Here is an 18,861-nt window from a genome sequence, read left to right as displayed (position 1 = left end):
TTCTTCTATGGACAATGAGTATAAGATTTATATTTGCATAACTTATATTTTCACTAGAGATGTAGAGCTCCTGTTTATTTGGCTTGAATTCTAAATCATTTGGACTTGATGCTTTTGGTAAAGTGGATGGAATGCCGTATTTCTGAGGGCAGGATAGCAGGGTCTTAAAACAGCACATGAAAATCCATGTAAAGAATCAAATAATATTGAAAAGTGACGATATATATCACTGTGACATTTCCCAAGGGCACTCTTACATTTTCTGGCATGGAGGGTCATAATAGGAGAGAGATTGGGACTTGGAAACAAGGAGAATGGTATTTCCCACTTGACTGTTTTTCGTTTTTCTAGGTTTCCTAAAAATGGCTGGCATAACTTTTAATGTCTCTCTTTAGCATGAAAAATAATAAGGCTTCCTGTAAATTTGTTGACCTGCGTACAAGATGCAAAACGCTAAATAGCCAAAAACCACTTCAGCTTTTCAAATTCCTCCTTGTGCCCCTTACTCTACTGGACTTCTATATTTCCCTTTACACGTCAGTCTTGTTCCTCAAAGCATCGACCCCAGACTAGAACATAAACATTACCTGAAAGTTTGTTAGAACTGCAAACTCTCAGGCCATGTTCTAGGGCTGCTGAACCAGGCTCTGAATTCTAATGAGATGGTAGGCATTCACATATGTATTAAAATATGCAAAACACAACTTGAACCTGTATATTGAAGCTCTATCATTATTCGCTAGAAGGGCAACAGCTGCCCTGGAACCTTCTTCAGGCTTAGGAAAGCAGAACTAGAAAAAAATCACTCAGGTCTGAATGCAAGTTTGGGTGACACAGGCAGGCCCTTTTCAGTCCTGTGTAATTAGGAGTTGCCTAGAAGTGGGGGCCATAAAATTTGGGTCAGCATGTCCCCTGGAGGGGGAGACCTGGTAGCACTCAGAGGAAGGACAGCAGGTTACCAAGAAGAGACTTGATACCCTATGACCATATACAGGGGGAGGTAATCCCCCTCAGGAACAGTCATAGGGGAGGGGAGTAAGGGGAAAATGGGAGGGAGGGAAGAATGGGAGGAGACAAGGGATGGGATAACCATTGAGGTGTAACAAGAACAAATTAATAAAAAATTTTAAAAAATTTGGGTCAGCAATTTCTATTGACCCTGGAAACTTCTTGCTTTGTATAGAGTCTTGTGTTTGGAGCAGGGCCAGAGCAAACCTTATAACTTTGAGGCCTAAGGAAGGGACTTGGATGTACTAAGTTTGTGAGAGACACTGTTGAGAGGTCCCCTACATATCCAATGGGATGGTGGTTGAGTGGGAGATCTTCTAGATCTTCTTAGAAGTATAGTGGAAATTGTGGTGGTGGCACCATTTCCATTTTAGAAGGAAAGCACAGTGAACTATTTATATACTTATCTGTAGAAAGTATACTATATAGTAAACTTACTCAAGGCTTACTAATGGTTCAATTGAATCAGCTACTAGCCTCTATTAAAAAACAGTTGAATGTGGATGTAAAAATTCTCTGAACAACATAGTATAAAACCAAGATACAATTTTCTTAGATGAACTAAAATTATGATCTGATGTGCTTGGAGGTATGGCTTGGTAACTGTTGGAGGAGCCAAGTTTGTATCACCTGGATGATACTGTGGTTGACCCAAAACACATCAGTAAATAAACCAAATAGATTTCTATTCTAGATTTTACATCCAGGCTTCTTCACCTGTGAATATCCCTGAAAGTCGTTTCCCAGCCTACCTCATTACCTTACTAGATATCTCTCTAATGAAATAGTGGATAACAATGCTTTTTTTTTAAAAAGACATTTTATTTGTTTCTCTTTCTGTCTCTCTGTCTTAGTCTGTCTCTGTCTCTCTGCCTCTGTCTGTCTCTGTCCCTCTGTCTCTATTTCTGTCTCTCTGTCTTTCTGTCTGTCTCTCTCTGTCTCTCTATGTCTGTCTGTCTGTCTCTCTCTGTCTCTCTCTCTGTGTATGTGTGTGTGTGTGTTTGTAGGTATATGTATATGAGTGTGGCCAGAAGAAGACATTAGATCTCCTGGAGAAAGAGTTGCATGGGGTTGTCCACTGCCCAGTATAGTTGCTAGGAACTCAACTCAGGTCCTGTGAAAGAGCAATGAGCACTCTTAACTGCTGAGGTATCTCTCCAGTCCCTCAAAAATGATAAGTGACAAGTGAAATACAAATGAGGAAATGACTATCCTCAGCTCCTTCCATGCAAACACACTGCTGTGATTCTCATTTTTCAGTTCCACAAGCAAGGGGGAGATGTGGGATTTTATATTAGGAAACATTTCTGAAGAGAGAAATAATTGCCTTTGGAAAGAGACTTCTTTTCTCTTCCAAAAATTCATATTTGTTGGTTAAAATTGATGTGACTTTATTTTTTGGCTAGAACTCTGCAGTATTCCACTGAGCAGTAATTATTCCTTTGGTGATGTAGGAGTTTACTGAGAGATGTGAACTAAATCTAAGAGAGTGAATCCATCTGGTACATATGTTGAACCTCTCTCTGAGGCCACTGACACTGAAATATTAGTGCTAGATTTTTATCTGATGGTAACATTTAGATATTGATATAATGTGAACTCATGTCCTGGGTCACTGAACCAAAGACTGAATTCCATTCCCTTACATGGCATTGGGTACCCCACACAGTGGATACATGACTTCCTTGTCAGAGCAAGGTGGTAAGATAGACCTTGCTTTCTAATCCTGTCACATAATTGTTAGACCTTGAATGATGAGAAAAAGTCAGCAACTGGAAGATGTAGGTCCTCCTAATACCTGTAGTATCAGGAACTATGTTGTCAGGATAACAGAATCCTTCTTTCATTCAGTAGGCAACTGATACTAGATTAGTCTGAAACCTTGCATATTAAATGACCTTGGAAGCATTTCCCCAGGAGTCTCACTTTGATACCATCACTTTTCCATTATGATGAAGCTAGGGTAAATAGGACCGCATTGCATGTTATCCTGTTTGGTTGGAGGTCTGAAATCTACCAAAACCTGTGGTAACGCTTTCCCTTTAATATTGAATTCTTTCACTCTACCTGACTGTAGGTCTCTTAATACAAACATCTACTGACCAGATGACAGGTTGGCAGGGCCTTTGCCATTAAAGTGGTAGATGGCTATCATTTCATAGGATCCAGGTAGGGAGTTGTACTCCAAGACATTTATAGGACAAAACCCTTTCTACTCTCTCATGCAGGCCAGATAGTGCTAGTCACAGTGTCTGCCCAGGGGCCCAGTCATCCTGCATCTTAAAATGGTGTAAAAAGCTACTTATAAATGGAGTCTCTCAGAGCAAGGCACAGCGTATAACATAACTGTTTTGCATGATATGGCATAATTTATGTCAGGGCACAGCATGATCTCAACAATATCTCACTTTTCACTTGAAACTGAGTCCAAGTCCCTGCCTATGGTTGCCTGGAAGAACTAACAAAAGAGAACACAAGGGGATTTGCTCTCCTATGAAATAAAATGCTATGAGATATCAAACAGCTGACTCTTCAGATTTATTAACAAAATCTGGCTGATTTTAGCTTTTTGACATTTTTCCCTTTTTCTCCGTAGTCCAGTGTGAAAAAGACTCTCCAGGGCAAATTGTCAATGGGAGGAATTTAGAGCAGCCATTTGTCATTTGTACAGGGCTGAGGAGACGCCAATAAAAGGATTACTACCATTTTTTTAAAAAAGCTTTTGAGGAAGGCCTTTGATTATTTTCCAAGTATCTTCCACCTTTATTAAAGGACATTATTATTCTCACTAAAGAGGAATTTTAATTGATATATCTATATATTAAAATAACTTTCCTCTCTTGTTTTCTTAGTACTCAATGTGCAAGGTCCCTCTTTAGAGCCACAGTGTATGACATCTCATCTTTTTCTCTTCCATTTGCCCTTGCCTTTTCTAGAAAACCACTTGAATGTTTGCTGCTTCTGTGAGCTGTCAGATAGATTGCTTCAAGGCCTTTGACAAACACAAATGTACAAATCATTGTTGACTCTTGTTAGCTGGTTCTTCTTTCTCTCCCACACTGTAGAACCCCTCTATCTTATTGCTTCCCATATGGAATTAGGGATGCCATGTTTTTTTCTTTCTTGATTCTAGACTTTGAGGTAAACAATGGACCCAAAACTACATGTCATCAGAATTTTTAGTCTTTAGACAGTTTTTGCTTTTAAACATATGTAGGAACATGCTTTGTAATATATATATTTTATACCTAACATACTTTGTGTTACATTTTTTATGACATCTACATTCATAAGCTGCCCTTATTCAGTATCTGGGGATCTAAGTATTATAGCATGACTTCTGTGTGTACTGAGCCTTTTAGTTGGTTACTAGATCATCTTTCCATGTAGTTTCTGACTTTTTTCTTGATGGTTGACGGTTTGTTTACTTTCCTTTTTATTTGCTTCAGTTTAGCAGTGAGCATCATGGACATATTAATTAATAACAATTGACTACCTTCTGTCACATTCTGATTTCTCAGTGTACATGAGAGAAACAGAATCCAATCCAATGCACAGCCATTTTTTCTAACCTTAGAATATGTGTAGGGCCTAGAATAAATACTGTAATTTTGTTTCATATTTGGAAATTTTTCTTAAGGCTTATTGCTACACTAAGGCAATGCTTTGAGAAATAGAGATTTCCTCTTGAAAAAAGATGTCTAAGATCATCTTTGTTTTGCTTAGTTTTGTTGTATCTTTGCTTTCATTCTTTAGCTCATGTAGTGCTGAACAAGACACACCATTGGCAATTTTCAAATAATTATTTTTTCAGATTATAATATAATTACATTATTTACCACTTCTCTTTTTTTTTCTCCAAACCCTCCCATGTACCCATCTTCTTTTTCCCTTTCAAATTTACTACCTTTTTTTTCTTGAGTTGTTGTTACATTTTTAAAACACCATGTAGAACAGTATATTTTCTAGGTACTTTTCTTCCTGTTGGTGAGATGAACACCATGACCAAAAGCAAATTGTGGAAAAAAGAGCTTATTTTTATCTTATACTTCCAGGTCTAAATCCATTGTTAAAATACTCAAGTAGGCTTTGAGCTTTTTCAAACCGACTTTATTTGGGGTTCTTTAATGCTTATACCTCCCTTGCAACCCCCCTACCATAGATAGGAGAGAAAAGAGGTTAATGGGAACAGGAGAAGTAGACCTTCTTAGATTCAGTTCTTGGGAGCAACTACACTTTTTGTCATTAGCATTTCAGCAGACCCATTAAACAACAAACCAGCAATTCAGCAATGGTGAATGCAACCACAGTAGCCAGAATCCAGAGCAGCAGCTGGAACCTGGAACCTTGAAGCATTCTCTGGAATGTTTCTCTGTAGGAATGTCTTGAAGTGCAGTGTTGAATAGCCAAACTATGGGAAGTAATGCCCAAACCAAACAGCCAAAACCTCTCAGAGTTCATACTAGGATGCTTATCAGTTGACAAAAGCATGCCTCCACAAGAGACAATTTCTCTTCTAGTTCTTCTAGTGGACAAACACCATGTGTTCTCTTACAAGTCTGTTTCACATCCCACACTTGGGATCAAAACAGAAACATGTTTACATCCACTACATATCAGAGTAGCACCTCAAGCAGGATAAGAGGCAGGAGCCATGTATTACTCTTTGATTCATGGATAGCAAGCTTTCTTATATCCCACAGGTTCAGCTGTGAGGGATGATGTTCCTCAAAGAAGGCTGGACCCTTCTTTATCAATTGGCAATTAAGAAAATGCCATAATAGTGGGTCTCTTGTTAATTCTCATCTACTACAAGTGGAAGCATCTTTGATGAAGGTTCAATGATCTGTGGGTATAGCAGTATGTCATTTGGAGTAATTTAATTACTCTTTCTTTAGCAGAATAATAGTAGTAGGGTTTCCATTAGGTATACCCATGACCTAGCAAGTCTTAGTCTCTTGGCCACTTCAGCAATGTCAGGTATGGATTCCATCCCATAGAGTAGGCCTTAAATCTAATAAGAAAGTGGTTGATTACTCTTGTAACATTTTGCCACTAATATACCAGTATATCTTGCAGGCAGATTGCTATTGTAAGTTTCAAGTTTTGTAGTTGGGTGATTATGATGATTTCCCTTCTCCAGGAGCGGTATAATACTTTCCATACCATGAATGATAGTAAGTAGGGTTGAAGCTTCCAATTGAGCACCAGATTGACTTCTCTGTATTTGATGACATAAGTACATGTTATCCATAGTAATCAGGCTCTAAGATTGTGGAGAACAACAACCAATAGCCTTTACTTGGCATATTACCCAGATTCCAGAGCAGGCTTCATGCCTAGGAATAGTTGGACAGCACAAAACAATCTCAATGTTTTTTTTTTGTTGTTGTTGTTGTTATTGTTCTATTTTGTTTTTTTCCTTTTTTGTCTTATTGTCTTTTGGGGAACATTGGATTTTTAGAGAAAGAGAGAAAGAAGGAAGATATTGAGTGGAGAGAGAAAGAGGGAGAGAGAGAGAGAGAGAGAGAGAGAGAGAGAGAGAGAGAGAGAGAGAGAGAGAGAATGAAGTTAAGTGTGTAGAGACTTGGGAAGTTGGGTGAAGAGAAAAATATAATCAAATATATCGGGCCAATATGATCTAGGCATTTTTTCAGTTGCTATTCCCTTTTCCCATGTTACTTAGTTTGTGTCAAGTTGATAATAAAAGCCAGCCAGTACAGTGTGATTCATTTGGAACATTAGAGCTGAGTAGAAAGGTCTGTGTCAAGACTCTCACATGAGAACTTTGAGAGCAGTTAAATATATGATTTGTTCAGTGGACTGGAAGCAATGTTGGCAGAATGCAACTAAAGATGGTCCTGGAAGAGTAGAAATGGAATAGAAAAGTAGTAAGACTAAAAGACTGCTCCTTAACCCAAAAGTATAGTGTGAGCCAGGGTTAGAACATCTAGTATGGAAGACTTGATTCTAGAGGTCTGCATCAGTCTTGGATGTATGTGGTCCAACTTTTTATTCTATGTTAGTGAATAAAAAGAAGGCCTGGATTTGAATATAGGACTGAGGAAACAAGTGAGAACAGTGTTAGATTGATTTTTATTATTGTCTTGAAATATATGATATTGCAGAATGTACAAAGATCCAAGTATGAATACCTCACACACAATTCAGATATAAAGGACCAATTTGGTTTATTAATGAGATTCTACATAAGGAGTATCCATAATCAAATGCGCATATGAACATAAAAAGTTCAAACCATTTAGAAATATGTTTGGCATGATAAAAACTATTGCTTACATTGTACTGTAATCCTGTCAGTCATTTGCCTCTGTCATCACTACCCCCAATATTCCACATGGGTGTGGTGCAATGATTACAGCAAAGCATGATTGGGTTGATATTATAAGCCACATGGAAGTATTAATTTATTCCTCCACCAAGGAGGAATAAGGAAGAGAAAGTTTTGGTAGGGGATATCAATGGACAGGTATCCTATTGTGAGAAAGTTACTGCCCAATACTTTGACTCACAGGTCTTGGAAAAAAATGTTTACTAATATATAATGTGATTTTTAAAATGCCATACCAAAGTTCTTCTAACCAATTAGTTCTAAGTATCAACTAATTACTTTTTATACATTCATCCATTTGCACACTGTTTTTATGAGTGTTGTCTTTGAGACTATGATTCTAGAAATAAAAATCCCACATAATGCCTGGAGTAAGTGCTTAATTTAGAGAAACCCTTTTCAAGTGTTGGATGATAATTTTGTTCCTCTAATAAAAAAAGAAAAATGTACATGATTTTGTCTCCATTGTGAATCTTAAGCATCGGCAAAAAATACATGCCACCTCTGTAGCTATCTTGTTTGCTGTATTGTATTCTCTCTGGAATATTAAAATATAGAGTAGTTTAAATTATTTTGGCACTTTAACAGTACACATAATGTTTTAAAATAAAACTTCAACAACAAAAGCAATCAGTCCACCACTTTTCTCTCCTAGTCCTTTTCCTGTTTAATAATTATTTTTTTCTTTAAAACTTTTTAAAAATAATTTATTCAGATTACAGCCCAATTGTTAGCCCCTCACTTGTGTCTTCCCAGTCCCCACTCCCTCCCTCTTTCACCCTATTTCCCTCTCCTAGACCTGTGACAGAAGGGGACCTCTTCCCCCACCATATGATCACAGCCTATCAAGTCTCATGCAAGTAGCTTGCTTTCCCTCCCTCTGAGTGCCACCAGGCCTCCCTCCAGGGGGAAGTGGTCAAATAGGGGGCAGCAGAGTTCATGTGAGAGCCAGTCCTCACAACCAAGGAGAAGGAGCTATCCATTGGCTAGATCTGAGTAGGCGGTCTAAGTTTACTGCATGCATTGTTCTTCATTGGTACAGCAGCCTGTGCAGGCCCTCCTGGGTCCAGATCCACCAGCATTGATGGTCTTCCTGTGGGTTTCCTAGACCCTCTGGGTCCTTCTATCTCTCTAGATACTCTCTAGATTCTTGCATACCACTCTCACCTGGAGACCAACAGCTAGTCCCAGCATCTGTCTCAATACCCCACTGAATGAAGACTCTGAGAGGACATCCATGTTGGGCTAATAACCAATTATAAGTGAATATATACCATGTGTGTCATTCTGGGACTGAGTTACCTCGTTAAGGATTATCATTTCTAGTTCCAACCATTGCCTGGAAATTTCAAGATTTCCTTGTTTTTAATAGTTGAGTAGTATTCTATAGTGTTTCTTCATCCATCCTTCAACTGAGGGACATCTAGGTTGTTTCTAGATTCTGGCTATTACGAATAAAGCTGCTATGAACATAGTTGAGGAAATGTTCTTGTGTGGTGGAGCATCTTTCAGATATATGCCAAGGAGCGGAGTAGCCAGGTCTTGAGGTAGCCCTATTCCAAATTTTCTGAGAAGGCTGCAGTGGCTGTACATTATTGCACTCCCACCAACAATGGAGGAGTGTTCCCCTTTCTGTACATCCTCACCAGCATATGCTGTCACTTGAGTTTTTTTTTTTTTTATCTTAGCTATTATGGTAGGTATAAGAGGAAATCTAGAGTTGTTTTGATTTGCATTTCCCTGATGACTAAGGACATTGAGCATTTCTTTACATGTTTTTCAGCTATTTGATATTCCTCTGTTGAAAATTCTGTTTAGTTCTGTACCCCATTTTTAATTGGATTATTTGGTTGATTTGGTGTTGTCTAAGTGGATTAAATATCTCAACATAAAACTCAGACACACTAAGTCTCTTTGAAGTAAAAGTGTGCATGGTGGTGCATGCCTTTAATCCCAGCACTTGGGAGGCAGAAGCAGGTAGATTGCTGTGAATTCAAGGCTACCCTGGTCTTCAAAGTGAGTCCAGGACAGCTAAGTCTACACAGAGAAACCCTGTCTTGAAAAACCAAAAAAAAAAAATGAAGAAGAAGAAAGAGAAGAAGAAGAAGAAGAAGAAGAAGAAGAAGAAGAAGAAGAAGAAGAAGAAGAAGAAGTAAAAGTGTGGAAGAGCCTCAAATTTATTGGCACAGGAGAAAAACTCCTGAACAGAACAGCAATAGCTTTGCTGGAGCATAAGTTCTAATGGTTTCCTAAACAAACCTGTGCAGTAAGTATACTGGAGAGATTTTTCCTAAGTTATACTATGGTGACAAACAGTTCTAAGAACTCAAAAGCTTATATGGCAGTGTTTCTTTCTGACCATAGACTATATCCTTCATGGGTCCTTTTAGCTCTACACAAATCTTTTTCATTCTAGCGTCCATGTAAAGGAATGGCTATTATATCCAGAAAGAAATTATTGTTGTGGGAAAATGAATACTGATAGAACCAGTGATGTTTCTCAGTGTTTTTGGTCAGAACTGACCCACATTGCTACTTGTGTTTACATCTCATTGGTAAAATGAAGATCATGACCAAACCTGTTCAGTGAGAATGAAATAATCCTCATATTGGCAAAGCAATATTATTAATCACAGAAAATATCTGAGTAGCATATATAATTTTAGCTAATTTTTGAAAACATTGCTCTGTTGTTTTCTAGTTTTCACCAGACATGGTGGCTCAGGCCTGTAATCATAGTGCTGAGGCAGGAGGATTATCGTGAATTTGAGGCCATTTTTGCTACATAGAAAGTTCCAGGCCAGGTTCAACTACACTATGAGAGTCCATCAAAAAATGTGATGCCAATATGACTTCTAAATCTTCTATGTAAAGTTTTTCTTTACTCTAAAACATTTTGAGGATCTTTTCATCCCTGCTATTGACACATTTATAATGACATGACTTTTGCATTTTTAACTGATCATTTCTTGTAAGTGTTAGATGTGAAAATTAATGTCTTTATTTTCAGAGACATTTTCCTATAGGTAGATAATTTTTACTTCCTTTCTTTTGAAAATTGATTATTTGAATGTTAAAGTCATTGAATTGCCCTTCTTTGGCTTCTTATAGTTTTGTCTATTTATGTTCATATTTTACTTTTGAAAATATTTTCTTGTTTTAATCTTTTGTTTTCTCTTTTTGCAATTTAATTATCACATTTTAAGTGTCCATCAGTTTCTGTGTTTTCTGCCTTTTCCTTTTCTGTAGTACTTTTTCATGTATATGGCTATAAATTTTTCTCTTTTCTCTTTGAAAATATTAATTATAGCTTTGTTTTGAATTTTCTTCTGTTACTGTATCATGTATGTTTTTTCTGTCTTCCATTTCCCAGTTTGCTTGTTTTGGCTTCTGTCATCTTGAAGACTTCCTCTAAATGTCTCATAATCCCTAGAAGAATTTTTCATAGTTAATAAAGGAACTTTTGAAAAGTGAATTGCAACTAAGGGGTGTGAAGGCAGTTTGTCACCTAATGGACCTTACTGTGGAATGACTAACCATAAGTAACTTTTTGTTGGAGGAAATCCAAATGCTAGTAAATTGATGATTTTCTTCTGTTTACTGTCGCTTATTTAAGAATAAATAGAATCCACTCTTCTTTCTGTACATATCTCGGTAGAGTGACTTGGGTTCTGCCATTCCATATGTAGAATTTCACTAAATGTCTCTATTTCTGTCATTTTCTTTAGCAACAGCTAAAGTTGATGGTTAAAGAGTGCCCTAGTGTATTCTGAGTAAGATTTGTCAAAGGATACCTCTCTTGTGTCCTAAGGTGGCAATAAAATAATTACCAGGCTAGCTGCATGATATCAAGGATTTTTCGGAGTCCACTGACCCTCATGCATGATTTGAATTTCTGTTTTCTATGTCTTACCTCTAACGTATGTGGCAGGTGATGTTGCTGAGTTTCAAGTTTTCTGAATACTCACTAGGAGCTCATTGGCTAATTTCTAATTGGCTTCTCTTTCCATAGGTATTCTATAACTTCTTTTACTTTCTTAAATCGGTCCTTTCCTTCCAATCATTTCTCACTTCCAAAATACTGATGCACTAAAGTTTCCTTTCTTACTTTCTCAGTCTATTCCACCCTTACACTTACATGCTCAATTATTGTTTTTATTATGTTAATTCCTTTCATATGGGTTAAAAGGCAACTCAAATGAGAATCGTGAGATACCAATCTACTATTTTATTTTTTCTTTTCAGAGCTGATGACAGAATCCAAGGTCAGGGAATTAAATTCCTAACCCTAATCTACCATTTTAAAATGGACACCAAACCATGGAGGACTTTTTAGCATGTGGTTTTCTTTATCTCATGTTGAACTGAATTTATCTTTCATCTTTGTCTCCTGAGCATCTAAAATCTTGGCTTCACAAACAGAAGTTTTTTAATTTTTTAGGTCAATCTGTAATGAGTTTAATCATGTCATAAGTTCTCTCTCTCTCTCTCTCTCTCTCTCTCTCTCTCTCTCTCTCTCTGTGTGTGTGTGTGTGTGTGTGTGTGTGTGTGTGTGTGTGCATGTGTGTGTGTGACAAAGAGAGAGAGAGAGAGAGAGAGAGAGAGAGAGAGAGAGAGAGAGAGAGAGAGAGAATATTATGTATTTTCATTGCCTCTTTCTCTTTTCTCTCTCTTACTTCCCCTCTCCCCTTAGGGTAGTTCCTTCCCTTCTCCCAGTTAGTTCATCCTTTTAACTTCCTATTACATGCATTCCGTTATGCTTTCTTTTTATTATATTCCTTAAAATGTCATATATATATATATATATATATATATATATATATATATATATATATATATTGTTTTAAGCCTAGCCTATAATGGCTGAACAAGATCACTGTCACACAAGACAACTTCCTGAACAGAACACCAACAATTAATAAATGGGACCTCATGAAAGTGGAAAGCTTCTATAAATCAAAGGAAACTGTCAACAAAACAAAACAACACCCTACAGACTGGGAGAAGATCTTCACCAACCCTACATTGATCAAAGGGCTAATATCCAAAATAGATAAAGAACTCAAGAAATTAAACACCGCTAAACTCAATAATCCAATTAAAATGGGGTATAGAACTAAGCAGAGCATTTTCAACTGACAAATATCAAATGGCTAAGAAACACCTGAAGACATGCTCAATGTCCCTAGTCATGGGGAAATGCCAATAAAAATGACTCTGAAATTCCATCTTACACCTGTCAGAATAGCTAATGTTAAAAACTCAAGTGACAGCACATGCTGGCTAGGATGTGGAGAAAGGGGAACACTCCTGCATTGCCGTTAGAAGAGCATACTTGGAAATCAATCTGGTGGTTACTTGGGAATAGTGATAATTCAAGAACCAGCTATACCACTCCTGGGCGTATACCTGAAAGCTGCTCTGCTACAAAACCAGGATGTTTGCTCAGCTACGTTCATAGAAGCTTTTTTTTTTCAATAACCAGAATCTGGAAACAACCTAGATGTCCCTCAACCAAAGAATAGATAAAGGAACTGTGGTACATTTACACTATGGAATACTACTCAGCTATTAAAAACAAGGAAATCTTGAAATTTGCAGGTAAATGGATGGAACTAGAAGTGATTATTCTGAGTGAGGTAACCCAGACCCAGAAAGACACACATGGTATATACTCACTGATAAGCAGATATTAGCCACATAATACAGGATAACCACATTGAAAATGCACAGACCTAAAGAAGCTAAATAACAAGGAGGACCCTAGGAAGAATACTTAATTCTCATTCAGAAGGGCAAATAGTATAGACACTGGAAGTGGATGAAGAGAAGATGTAGTAGATAGGCAGCACAATCTCCTTGTAGATCCTATACTATGGGAAGTAGGGACTACTTCTGACATGAACTCTGGTGCACACTCTGATCGCTTCTCCCTTGTGGGGCAGCATTGCCAGGCCACAGAGGAAGAGGATACAGACAGTCCAGGTGAGACTTGATAGGCTCAGGTCTGATATTAGGAGAGGAGGGCTCCACCTTTCTGAGGACTAGAGGAGGTGGGAAAGGAGATGAGGGAGGGAGGGGGAACCCAGAGGCGATGAGGTAGGGGGCTACAATCAGAATGTAAGCTGAACAAATTAAAAATCAAAAAAGGTATCTTCCTCTTCTCTCATAAGACTATCTATATTTTCATGACATATAAGTATAAAAATATCTACACACATGCATAAATAAATTAAAATATAATCTGTGTTCATCATATGAAAGAAAGCATGTAGTTATTGTCTTTGGAAATCTGGCTTATTTCACTTATCCCAATTTATTGTTCAATCCATCCAATTTTCTGCAAATGTCATAATTTGATTTTTCTTTGTGGCTGAAAAAACTCAATTATGTATATGTAGCACATTTTCTTTAGTCTTTAAATTTTTGGCATTTCTTATGTACATAAAATATTGTGAATAATACAGCAGTGAATAAGGGTGTACAGACCTACATCTCTGTGTATATATTGAGTCAGAGTCCTTTAAGAGGCCACACATTTAGAGCTAGAGCATATCTTGAGTTGACAATAACATTTGGCAGAGTGATCCATGTGGTGCTTGTTTTCCATACATGCAAAATGTAAGAGTTACAGAAGTTTGTATCAAGATTCTAGAAACCCATTGATGGTAGGCAATATATGGCAGGATTGGATTTCCTGAAAGGATGCCCTGAGAGGTCATCATGTGGAGCTATAAAGGTGAAGCATAAGTTTCAGTGGAAGATACCAGATGATGGAATATATGCTAAAAAGAGATGCAAGCATAAAGTGTAACTGGCCCACAAGAAAGCTAGATGACAAGAGCTCCAGACATGGATAAAGAGCTGTGAGATCTGGTGCTTCTCCTGCTGGATTTCAGTCTTCTGCTAGCCCAAATTTTCCTTGATGTGTCCCATTTCTTTATTTTAGAATGGGCATGTTTGCTGTGTGCCATCGTATATTAGAAATATGTTTTTTTAATTTTAAAAAGGAGGTCACAGCTTCAGAAGAGACATTTGACTTTTTGACTGTTTGATATAGGTGTTTTGCTTGCATGTATGTCTGTGTAACTGGAGTTACAGGTGGTTGTGAGCTTCCGTGTGGGTGGTGGAATTGAATCTAAGTCCTTATCCAGGGCTCTTAATTGCTAAGCCATCTCTCCAGTCTTTGGCCTTTTAGAATAATGTCATAACTATTAAGAATTTGAAAATTATCTATCTATCTATCTATCTATCTATCTATCTATCTATCTATCTATCTATCAGTTCCTCTATGTATTATTATCTGGCCTGGAACTTGTTTCCAGGTTGGCCTTGAACTCACTCATAGAGATCTACCTGCCTCTTCTTATCAAGTGCTAGGAACAAAAGTATGTGCCACCATTCCTGGTCCAATCTTGAGGACTTCTTATGATGAATCAAGTACAGTTTGTAGTATAAGATGGTCATGAGCCATTGATGTCGAGGTGTGGAAGGTTATGTTTTGAAGTAATGTGTAGGTATCAATTTGTCAAGGAGTGGATGGGCTTCCTATACTTAAGCCTCGTTATTAACCTTTTCATATTTGGAAAGCTGGGCATGTATGTATGTGAGGGTGTTTCCAAAGAGGTTTAACTAAGAAAATTAGACCCATCCTGAATATGTATGACATCATTACATGAGCTACTATACCAGACTGAGTAAAGGAGAAAAGGAGGAAGACAGCTAAACACCAGAATTCATCAATATCTGCTTCCTGACTTCAGATGCAATGTGACAGGCACCATATGTTCATGCTTCCTTGGCTTTCCTGCCATGATAGCATATATTCTCTCAAACTGTAAGACTAAATCCTTCTTTCTTTAAGTTGATTTTTTGTCAGCCATTTTTACAGTGATGAGAAAAGTAGTATTTAATATGAAAAGGATATCTCACAGGTATTGCCAGTTATCTATTTACTAGCTGTTTTTTTTTTCCTTTGCCAAGGATTGCTGATTTCTATTAGATTTTAGCTATGGAGCTAAACATTTACTTGAGTATTTGATACCTGCAGTTTTTGGTAATATCAATAGTGTTTTATCCTCTCCATTTTTATTCCTCTATGAACATGAAAGAAATAACTTTTAAGCTTCATGGGGGGTGGAATCATGCAATTAGGTCTACTCAGTGAACCAAGGGGACATAGGACTTGTCCAACATCAAGGCTAAAATTGAGACATGAAAATGTATAAATGCCACATGCTTTCTTAGCTCATCCAGAATGCTGGGGTTTTATGAAGTTAATTATATGGACTTACATAAGATGAATGTATAACGTATGAAGTAAACCATTGTTGTGATAAGAATCTGGGTTATAAAGTTAATATTTCAACTGATCCGCAGTTAAAAGCATTATAAAAGTGTAAGACAGTATCAATTTTGTTACTTTAAATTGGACTTAATTTCATGAAAATTAAAAAGAGTTGAAAAGACTAGGATAAACTCAAAAGCCAATATTCACTTTTGTATTTATTAATAGGGCGAACATGATGGATTATAGAATATAGATATTCAAATTTTAAAGCAATCAACATTAATTCTATTCATGCTCCAAATAGTAATTTATGACATTTTTCTAAAAATTAACATGCTCAAGTTCAATAGAAAAAGTGAGAAAAATTCACCGCAGTTGTTTCTTACACCTCAAAAAATTGTTTTCAGCAGATTGTCATGTCTACAGCTTGCTTCTGTGATTCAGAACATGAGTTGTGTTTCAGGTAAAAAGCCTGGCTTGAGGTGATGTATTTGTTTTTACAGGGAAAAATCCAAGGCAAACAAGTGTTGGGGTACAAACTGATAATGGTTGGAGCAAGTGGTATTGAGGAAAGTGCAGTGACAATCCAGCAGTTTGTATAAACAACTAATGCATTTCTCTCGTCAGCCAATTGAGAAACCAATTCTGAGGTTTCAAGTAGACTGTAGTGCTCATCTGCTGAAAGTGGGAAGCAATGTATCAGGAGCTTATCTGAGATGAAGATTGCCAACAGGGATACTTTTCCAGATTGCCTGTGGAGCTTGAAAATGGCTTTGTTCTGACGAAAGAATCTCACAAATATCTTTTTAAAAACCTATTTATATTTAGCAGCAAACAATCAGTACATATTCTAGAGTTGATAAAGTATTTTTTATATAACTGTTTGTTTCTCTATTTCTCTTAACTGACTATCACACAAATAATTGAGTCTCTGTTATATTATTTTTAAAAAGCTTCACAGCACAAGAACTGAGCAGTTATTATCCTATTCTTAACCCTGTAAGCTATTTGCCTTCCTCCCAGTGTACATAACAGATATACTTGCACTCTAGCTTTCCCTGCTTCAGCTCCTCACCTGATCTCCCTTGGACCTCTCCTGTGGATGAATCCCCTACAGCCTCTTCTAAATCCTTCTCCTATGGCTGACAGAAAGTCTAGCTATATGCTCTCGCCTGCTCAGTAATTGGCTATAAGCTGCTTTATTGCTATATCAGGGATGATTGGGGAGCAGCATTTATACAACTTTGAGACAGGAGACTCTCAGAACAAGGTTTGCAACCAGATACAGGGGTATAGAAATCGGCATTTGAATTACACAATAACCTTATGTCTACATGAAGTAACATCAGAATACAGGAAAGAAAAAAAAAGGAACATTGCAGGGGTGAAGGGTACAAGTGAATTGCTCACAAGTACCATATTACACCACCACACATAGCAACTCTATACAACCCTGAGTCTCATCATTGATATTATTGAGCTCTTTCATTCTAAACAGGCATATTTACCTTCCCTATGTATAAAACTCATATTTGGTAACCTGTCTTTCCTTGGCAGAACTTTCAATGAACAGAACCCCATAACTCTCAGACAGTTTATGAGCTTATTTTGTGTCAGCTGTCCTTGTGGGCAAATTAAATTTGTTTTCTACCAGCATCAGGCATATATCAATTGTGATGTTTACCCAGTCTGCTCTCTCTGTGGTAGATCATATTTATCAACAAAGTACTTTTTGATTAGTTAGGTTGTCAGTGCGCTTTTTTCAGCACTGAATGCTCCAATCACCATCATTTTAAACTTATTATTCACACCAGTTAAAAATCTCAAACTCCGTTGCTCTTAGTTTAGATTTACATAGGACATGAACTTGTAAAATATAGGAAATCTCAGAATTGCCCCTTAGTAACTACTGTGGCAAAATATTGGATAGAAGCAACTTATGAGAGGAGGAATTATGGTTTGAGAGGATATACTCCTTCTTGGTAGGGAAAGAAGGCACCAAAGCATATAGCTTTGCTACTGAACTTGAGGGACACAGCCTGTTCCCTAAGCCATGTTTAGCTACTTGTCCTCAATAAGCCAATTAAAATAGCCAAATCAATAGTGGAAAGCAGAAAAGGGCAATTTGTTCAATGCAATCACATTATAAAGAGGGACAAAGATTCAGTGAGCCACAAAGTCCACCTTTAGGGTTCTGAAGTGAGATTTAAGTTTAAATTAAAGGCCAGAAATATGCACACCAAGGCAGTCCACATCAAGGTGTGGTCTTACCACCATTATGTGGGTTTCAATTGCATCCTATACAGTGGTATGACAAGCTATTGAAACTGTGAAATCTTTTTCATGGAAATGCCTTTTTCTTCTTTCAGTATGAGATTTATGGAATAATTTCCATTTCTGTGGGTTCTATTTTCAATAGTCTGGTAGTCAGATTGAGAAACACAGTATTTCTTTAGACTATTTTCACTTCTTCCAGTATAATTACAGCTTCATTGTATTGGGAAGCCCTTTAATGGTAAGAGCTTGTTGTAGCGTCCTGTTTATATTCTAGGGGTTGAAGAAGTGAAAGCTCAGGAGCATACAGACCAGCCCTAAGCCAAAAGTTCCACTTGATTGGCCTTAATCTGTCACCTAGGTTCCATATCCAAAACTTTCTACAATCTCCCAAAATAATACTACCTAGAAAGCAATCACATGAATTTTTGAAGGACATTTTATATTCAAAATATAACATAAATAGACCCCATCAGGAAGTAGTACTATAGAACATAATCTTCATTGCAAAGTTGTATAGATCAGACTCTATTCATTGCATTTCTAGCTTTGCTATTCAGTAATTTCTATGTCTTTGGTGAAATTAACAGTCTTATGCCTTGGTTTTCTCATTTGCAGCATGAGATCAATAATAGTTTCTTCCTTGTGATTTAAGGACAAATATTTAAGAAACTAATATGTATAAAGTGCTTGGACTAGGACCTAGAAAGCAGCTAGGTTGTCAGAGAGAGTACAAGAACTAGCTCTCATAATGCTTTATTACTACTGTCCTTGGCATCGAAATGATCTATATGAAATCTTTACACATAGCAAATACCTAATGTGTTACCATTACTTGGAAATTGTAGTTTTGTACTTAGTTTTGAGTAAATACCCTTTATCTATAGTTTCTAATAGACTGATATAAGCATCACTTATTTATTTATTTTTATTAAAA

The 18,861-nt window shown here is 37.1% G+C and overlaps 1 protein-coding gene across 3 annotated transcripts in view; it reads left to right on the top strand.

Moving 5' to 3' along the window:
• Nucleotides 1–18,861, top strand: part of LOC311601594 (uncharacterized protein) — a 286,148-nt gene that overhangs the window by 52,634 nt on the left and 214,653 nt on the right. The window lies entirely within an intron of this gene.

This window comes from Acomys minous, assembly GCF_964271855.1.
Source record: "Acomys minous genome assembly, chromosome: 7".
Classification (NCBI taxonomy): Eukaryota; Metazoa; Chordata; class Mammalia; order Rodentia; family Muridae; genus Acomys; species Acomys minous.
This window is presented reverse-complemented; position numbering and strand designations above follow the sequence as displayed.